Here is a 6,000-nt window from a genome sequence, read left to right as displayed (position 1 = left end):
TGGAGACTAGAAAGCCCATCTTTACACACCCTGTCCAGCACTTTCTCAACTAGAGTGTAACCCAGTGCTGTCAATTCCAACTCATGGTGACCCAATGCATTATAGAGTAGAACTGCTCCATAGGGTTTTCTTGGCTCTAATCTTTATGGACACAGATGGCCAGGCCTTTCTACTGTGGTACCACTGGATGAGTTAAAACCACCAGTCTTTAGATTAGTAGCCAAGAGAAAACTGGTTAAGCCACTCAGGGACCTAGGGCTCTATAAAAATAAAATACTTTGATATTGATATACAATGATCCTAGGAACGTGAGTCATTTCCTTATAAGTATTTCTTCTTCGGATTTTATACATTTTTTAATTTAAATATATTATTTACCTGATATGTATAGGTAAAAATACCTTGAGATTTTATTTGCACTAATTAATTACAATTGTACCATTTTTTTTAAACAGAGTTTAGCTATCTTTCTTAGACACTCTAACCAGTTAGCTATATTTAAATGTGAGGAGGACGCAGAGTAAATTCTTCGAGTTCCACGTTTCTCACAACTGACTTGACTGATAATCCTTAAGTGCAATTTCTTTCAAAGCAAATACGACTCATAGCCCTTGGGTAGAGTCTGTGCACAGGCTAGAAATATTGATCTGTCCACATCCTTGAAACATTAAAACATAATAAGAAAGAATTTTTAACTTAATTCTGAATAATACAATGTATGAACGGTGCACAATCGAAAACAGTAATGTATCTGTAATGTTTTATAATGTCAAGGATTTAGTTTAAACTCAAGAAACAAAAACTGTCTTTCCAGCCCTCTCACTCTCTTCAGCTTCACTGTGAGAGTTCTTAGAACAGAAGGCACCTAAAGAAACTTCTTTAAAAAGACATGAATCATACACATCATTTAAGTCATTGAGTGTAAGGTGCCCGTCCCGTAAGTAACGCTTCCCATCGACTCAAAAGTTAGAAATAAGAACAACCAGAGGACAGTTTGGTCAGATTTCCTTTCGTAATTTACTGATAATGGGAAGGAGAAATGTTCTCTGGTTGTTCCACATCAGCACTGGCCAGAGGTAAACATAGGAAAAGGAAGGTTGCAAAAGGCCGCCTGGGACCCAGAGTTCCCAGTCAATACATGCTCCCCCGCTCTCTTGCTTCCTGAACTACTTGGAAGCCCATTTTTTCTACTTGTTTGCCCCTGGCCAGCCTAGTTGCTACAATTTTTTCTGGTTCCCACAGAAGGCGGCAGATAATAATCAATACTGCTGTCAGTTACAAAACACCAAGTTTCTCTCGGTTTTGGCTCCAGTGGCTCTCACAGTCCCACAGAGGCGCCAGTACCTGGGTTCCCCTTTATTCAGCACTGTCTCAGTGACAGGACTGCAGGCCACACTGCTGTTACCAGCTTCCTGGCAGCGTTGCCAATTTAAAAAAAAAAAAGTTGAGTTTTACAGTTAACCCTGTTTTCATTTAACAAACGTATAGGATACATTCCCGGGGCCATGCAAATGTGTTTCTACACAATTATTTGGGAAGCAAATGTCAATGGATGAAAGAATGTCAATGGGCTAGAGACAGAGAGAGCTGGTGAACATGGGAAGAAAAAGACTGACGTTTTCCATGCAGGCTAATATCTCCCATTCCCCAGGCCTGCTACTCCGTAAATCGCTGCCTCATTGCCGGATCTCTCACCCACTTCTTTCCCAATAGCTTCCTAGAGTTTTGCAGAGATGTGCTTGGGTTTTCCCAAATAAATCACTGTATTTCTTGGAGAAATGCCTACTTAGCCCTCTTGCTCCATACAATGAAAGCCACCCAATCCTTAAAAAAAAAAAAAAAATCCTAAGGCAGAGGGAATTTAAGGATTCACACTTAAGTCATTTTATCTCCAAGCGAAATACATTTGTTTGCGATCAAAACACTGTGAATATTCCAACCAAGTTTTCCCGAGGTGGGGTTCCAGGCCTTGAGCCATATTTACAGCCTGAACCCTCACCTAATTGGCACCCCATCCTTATGTCTGGGTTCTTGGCATCTACTATTGGATTTCCGAATATCTGCCTCTTGCATCTCTGCCGGCTGCCCACTTTATAGACCCCTTACCTACCTGCTTCACCTCTGCTTAAGGGGATACCCAGGATCCACTTTAACCTTGTTTTATGTCACATTTGTTCTTTCCCCTTTGAGTCATCTCTCAATTTCAGATGCACTTCCTGCATTCACATTCTTATATCCCCATTGCTAGGCCAATAATAGGGTTACAATCTGTTTTAGAAGCCCTGGGGGTGTCTATGGACTCGTCCTGACCTTCTTCTGGTTCAGTTCCACAGCACAGATACAACACAAGTACTAAGGAAGCATTAATGATAATAGTAACTTCTATTTATTGTATGCTTACTAAGTGCTAGGAACTGTTTTCAAACATTATTTTAATATTCATGACCACCTTGTAGTTTATACAGGGATGATATTCAGCTGATAGGCACATGGATGCAGCCTTTCCAGTTGTGAAAATACTGCAGTACTTCCTTATAAAATGGTAAAAAGCCACTGCCCCAGCCTAGCAAAACCCCCCCACACCTGAATCCCAGCTATGGAAGTTTTCTTACTGTTACCTGCCCTCTATCTCCCCAACCATCAATTGCCATTGAGTCAATTCCGAGTCATGGCAACACAATGTGTTTCAGAGTAGAACTGTGCTCCATAGGGTTTTCACTGGCTGATTTTCAGAAATAGTTTGCCAGGCCTTCCTTCTGTGGCATCTCTAGGTAGACTCAAACTGCCAAATTTCTACTTAGCAGCCAAGCGTGTTAACCATTTACACAACCTTGGGCCTCCCTAACACCACTACTACTCCTTCCCCCTGCCCCTCTACCATCTAATGATCCAACAATTAAAGGGTTGTTGCCTGAAACAATGCTTCGGATCATGTTAATTCTGATTTGGTTGCTGCCATGGCATAGTGGCTGTTAAAAAATTTTAGTATCAGTCCTTGACTATAAGTATTATTATCCCTAATGTACTGATCAGAAAAGTGAGGCTCAGAGAAGTTTACTTCTCCACAGTCATATAATTAGTAAGTTATAAAACAGAGACTCAAGTTATAAAGCTAAGACCCTCCTTGTCTTCATACGCCTTTCTCTTTCCTCTATACTAGTTCACTCATAGATCTAGAGAGGTGTTTCCCAAACCTGCCTGACAGCTTTTGTTAAAATTCAAGGTTCCTGCCTCCCCAAACCCAGAGATTCTTATCCAACCCACCTAGTGTGAGGCCTATCTGTATTTTTAAGGAGATGATTCTTTTTTTTTTTTTTTTTTTTTGCTTTAAGTGAAAATTTACAAATCAAGTCAGACTCTAATACAAAAATTTATATACACCTTGCTGTATACTCCTAATTGCTCTCCCCCTAATAAGACAGCCCTCTCCTTCCCTCTACTCTCTCTTTTCGTGTTCATTCTGCCAGCTTCTAACCCTCTCTGCCCTCTTATCTCCTCTCCAGATAGGAAATGCCAACATAGTCTCAAGCGCCTATTTGATCCAAGAAGCTCATTCTTCACCAGCATTTTTTTTCTATCCTGTTGTCCAGTCCAATCCCTGTCTGAAAAGTTAGCTTTGGGTATGGTTCCTGTCCTGGGCTAACAGAAGGTCTGGGAGCCATGACCACTGGGGTCCTTCCAGTCTCAGTCAGACCATTAAGTCTGGTCTTCTTACAAGAATTTGGGGTCTGCATCCCACTGCTCTCCTGCTCCCTCAGGGGTTCTCTGTTTTGTTCCCTGTCAGGGTAGTCATCAGTTGTAGCCGGGCACCATCTAGTTCTTCTGGCCTCAGGCTGATGTAGTTTCTGGTTTATGTGGCCCTTTCTGTCTCTTGGGCTTATAATTACCTTGTGTCCTTGGAGTTCTTCATTCTCCTTTGGTCCAGGTGGGTTGAGACCCATTGATGCATCTTAGATAGCTCCTTGCTAGTGTTCAAAACTCCAGACACCGCTCTCCAAAGTGGGATGAAGAGTGTTTTCTTAATAGATTTTATTATGCCAATTGACTTAGATGTCCCCTGAAACCATGGTCCCCAAATCCCTGTCCCTGCTACACTGGCCTTCAAATTATTCAGTTTATTCAGGAAACTTCTTCCCTCCCTCCCCCGTCTTGTAGCCATCAAAGAATATTTTCTTTTCTGTTTAAACTATTTCTCCAGTTCTTATAATAGTGGTCTTATACAATATTTGTCCTTTTGCAACTGACTAATTTCACTCACCATAATGTCTTCCAGATTCCTTCATGTTATGAAATGTTTCACAGATTCATCACTGTTTTTTATCAATGTGTAGTATTCCATTGTGTGAATATACCACAATCTATTTATCCATTCATCCACTGATGGGCACCTTGGTTGCTTCCATCTTTTTGCTATTGTAAACAGTGCTGCAATGAACATGGGTGTGCATATATCTGTTTGTGTAAAGGTTCTTATTTCTCTAGGATATATTCCAAGGAGTGGGATTGCTAGATCATATGGTACTTCTATTTGTGGCTTTTTAAGGAAGTGCCAAATAGATTTCCAAAGTGGTTGTACCATTTTACATTCCCACCAGCAGTGTATAAGTGTTCCAGTCTCTCTACAACCTCTCCAACATTTATTATTTTGTGTTTTTTGGATTAATGTCAGTCTTGTTGGAGTGAGATGGAATCTCATTGTAGTTTTGATTTGCACTTCTCTAATGGCTAATGACTGTGAACATTTCCTCGTATATCTATTAGCTACCTGAATGTCTTCTTTAGTGAAGTGTCTGCTCATATCCTTCGCCCATTTTTTAATAGGGTTATTTGTCTTTTTGTAGTTGAGTTTTTGCAGTATCATGTAGATTTTAGAGACCAGGTGCTGATTGGAAAGGTCATAGCTAAAAACTTTTTCACAGTCTGTAAGTAATCTTTTTGCTCTTTTGGTGAAATCTGTGGATGAGCATTGGTGTTTGATTTTTAGGAGCTCGCAGTTATATAGTTTTTCTTCTGCATTGTTAGTAATGCTTTGTATACTGTTCATGCCACGTATTAGGGCTCCTAACATAGTCCCTATTTTTTCTTCCATGATCTTTATGGTTTCAGATTTTATATTTAGGTCTTTGATCCATTTTGAGTTCATTTTTGTGCATGGTGTGAGGTGTGGGTCTTGTTTCATTTTTTTTTGCAGATGGATACCCAGTTCTGTCAGCACCATTTGTTAAAAAGACTGTCTTTTTCCTATTTAACTGCTTTGTGGCTTTTGTCAAATATCAACTGCTCATATGTGGATGGATTTATGTCTGGATTCTCAATTCTGTTCCATTGGTCTATGTATCTGTTGTTGTACCAGTACCAAGCTGTTTTGACTACTGTGGCGGTATAATAGGTTCTAAAATCAGGTAGAGTTAGGTTTCCCACTTTGTTCTTTTTCAGTAGTGCTTTACTTATCCGGGCCTCTTTCCCTTCCATAAGAAGTTGGTGATTTGTTCCTCCATCTCATTAAAAAATGTCGTTGGAATTTGGATCAGAATTGCATTAAGGGGAGATGATTCTTATGGTTAGTCAAGTTTTGGAAAAATTACATTAGAGCATTTTTCTCCAGAGTGTAATTTGAGATTGGGTAGAAATATTGAGTTAAATGCAGAGACATAGCAAGGGAGGCCAGAGGGGGACACTTGCCCTGAGCTCAAGTCCAAGGGGGCACCAGATGAGGTGCGGAATGACATTCTGAGATGCTACAAATTTGAAAGGCACCTGACTGAGCCAGCTGCACAAGTGGGGGGAGGGGGGAGGAGAGGCTTTCTGCTAACTCATAAAAAAAAAAAAAAATTCATAGCCACTATCAATGTCTATTCATCTTGAAATTAGGGGGAGGGGGGCCACAATTTAGAGATTGACCCTGGGCATTTCTTACCCTCGTTATGCCCCTGGTTAATCATTCAGTTCCTAACTGAAAGTTTGGAGGTTCAAATCCACTCAGAGGTGCCTCGGAAGAAA

Source organism: Elephas maximus, chromosome 4 (assembly GCF_024166365.1).
Source record: "Elephas maximus indicus isolate mEleMax1 chromosome 4, mEleMax1 primary haplotype, whole genome shotgun sequence".
Taxonomy (NCBI): Eukaryota; Metazoa; Chordata; class Mammalia; order Proboscidea; family Elephantidae; genus Elephas; species Elephas maximus.
Note: the sequence above shows the minus strand (reverse complement) of the source record.